The sequence below is a fragment of the Scylla paramamosain genome, chromosome 10, assembly GCF_035594125.1.
Source record: "Scylla paramamosain isolate STU-SP2022 chromosome 10, ASM3559412v1, whole genome shotgun sequence".
NCBI classification, from domain to species: domain Eukaryota; kingdom Metazoa; phylum Arthropoda; class Malacostraca; order Decapoda; family Portunidae; genus Scylla; species Scylla paramamosain.
In genome coordinates this window covers 19,491,932-19,494,448 of record NC_087160.1, presented here as the reverse complement: position 1 = coordinate 19,494,448, position 2,517 = coordinate 19,491,932, and the positions used below count along the sequence as shown (strand labels likewise).

General features: G+C 40.9%; 1 protein-coding gene across 1 annotated transcript in view; it reads right to left on the bottom strand.

Moving 5' to 3' along the window:
• Nucleotides 1–1,664: 1,664 nt before the first annotated feature.
• The window catches only part of LOC135104533 (roundabout homolog 1-like), a 190,903-nt gene continuing 190,050 nt past the window's right edge, over nucleotides 1,665–2,517 (bottom strand). The window contains 1 exon segment of the mRNA XM_064012107.1: nucleotides 1,665–2,517. This exon segment is cut by the window's right edge and continues 1,555 nt beyond it. The gene's annotated coding sequence lies outside the window, so the exon portion shown is untranslated.

Genomic DNA, 2,517 nt, shown 5'->3' with positions numbered 1-2,517 from the left:
AGAACAAGAAGAACGAGAAGCAAAAGTAGATAGCGTAGAAAAGGCAGAATGAAAGAGGAAGAAGGAAAGGTATGCTGGAAATAGAGACTGACTAACTGATTTACTAACCGACTGACTTACTGACCAAACAACTGACTTACAAGCGACAATGGCAAGCAAATAAACATCAACATAAGCAGACGAAAACATGTAAAACATGAAAAAAAAAAAAACCAATAGAACAGAATGCCAGGGACGAGAGAGAGAGAGAGAGAGAGAGAGAGAGAGAGAGAGAGAGAGAGAGAGAGAGAGAGAGAGAGACGAAAATAAAGAAAGCACAAGACAGAACCAAAAACAGAAAATAGAATACAATTAGAGAGGAAAAAAAATTAAACATGCAAAATAAAAAAGACAAAGTAATAAACAATGGAGATCCGTAACTTATTCATCTTGCAAGCTAAATCTGTAGTGCAAATAAAAAGCTGAATATTCAAGTGAGGTTCCAGAAAAAAAAAATCAGAATATATATATATATATATATATATATATATATATATATATATATATATATATATATATATATATATATATATATATATATATATATATATATATATATATAAAGGGTTGAAATAGAAAAAGTGAATACTGACCACAAACAGTTAGATCGCAATATGAAGAGGAGGAAGAGGAGAAGAAGTAAGAGGAGAGAGAAGGAGTAAGAGGAAAAGAAGGAAGAGGACGAAGATAATTATAAGTGGAAATGTTTGTGATGACAGTGTTCATTAACGGAAATAATAATAATAATAATAATAATAATAATAATAATAATAATAATAATAATAACAATAATAATAATAATAATAATAAAATGTGTATAATAATAACAATGATGACAATCCACATTAATAAAAGATCGAGTGTGTGTGTGTGTGTGTGTGTGTGTGTGTGTGTGTGTGTGTGTGTGTGTGTGTGTGTGTGTGTGTGTGTGTGTGTGTGTGCGGTTATTTCCCCCACACATAATTGAGGCTTATTCAATTATTTATTATAACTGTGGTGGAATATTGTCCATATTAGGGAATGTGAGTGTGAGTAATGCTTTGTGTGAGTAATGCTTTGTGTGTGTGTGTGTGTGTGTGTGTGTGTGTGTGTGTGTGTGTGTGTGTGTGTGTGTGTGTGTGTGTGTGTGTGTGTGTGTGTGTGTGTGTGTGTGTGTAAGAGAGAGAGAGAGAGAGAGAGAGAGAGAGAGAGAGAGAGAGAGAGAGAGAGAGAGAGAGAGAGAGAGAGAGAGAGAGAGAGAGAGAGAGAGCAGTACATAGGTGATTGAGAATGAAGGTTGGCAAAGAAAAGAAGAAAGAGAGAAGAGAAAGAGAGGCGTGAATGAGGAACAAGGAGGGACGGAGGAGAGGGAAGATGAGAGGAAGGGAGAGGAGGAATTTTGATAATATCTATGAATCTTCTTCCTCCTCCTCTTCCTCTTCTCTCCTTCCCTCGTCCCCGCCTCCCTCCCAGTCGGTCCCCACCCACACGCCTCTGCGCCTTAACAATGCTAAACACAGGCTGCTAAAAATAATAATAAAAAAAAAGCTATGTACAAAGACAAATGATTTGGATCACATCTTGAAGGTTCCTCTTTGGTCACTTTATGCAATGTTTTTTATTTCCTGTTCCGTAAGAGGATGGAATACACACACACACACACACACACACACACACACACACACACACACACACACACACACACACACACACACACAGACACACACACGAGTACACATTTCCTGCTCCTCTTACGGCTACCGCTTCACCTACATACATACATACATACGTACATACAATGATCTATTCCTGGAAGTAAGTGTATACATGGTTTTCTAGAATTAATATACGTATATATTTGCTTCAGTGCTTCAGTGCCACTATGGAACTGTCTCTGTCTTTCCACAGGTTGGCGCGGACTGACGCACTCACGCACGCACACATGACCCCGCGTGCCGCACCGGAGCCAGTGGTCAGTTCCCCACTCGGGAGTCTCACTTAATTGATATAAAGAGTTTTGATTGGCCTGAGCGGCTCCTCGGGATCCGCCTCGCCGCCACTGCACGAGGCGCTTTAATGAGGCTGAGCTTCCCTTTAAGAGCGATGTGTTTGCTGCACCGCTGCCTCTCCACTGTCACTCCTCCCGCTGCTCCTTCCGCTGCTCCTCCCGCCGCCACGCCAGCAGAGCAGCGGCAGCGTCTTTGCGGTGCTGGGCGCTACTCCTTACCGCCGTGCTTCTCACCTCTCCCTTCTTCTAACTAATCAAAACTTTGCTTAACGCGCTGGCTCTCACCACACGCATACACACACACACACACACACACACACACACACACACCTGCAGGCAACCTCAGCTAATTACAGATCATGATATGTATACTGTGTACAAATGATTCGATGATCAAAAGAATATGTAACCTCGGATAAAAACATGGAGAGTAGGAGGCCGGCGAGCAGCGAGTAGTGGTAGTAGTAGTAGTAGTAGTAGTAGTAGTAGTA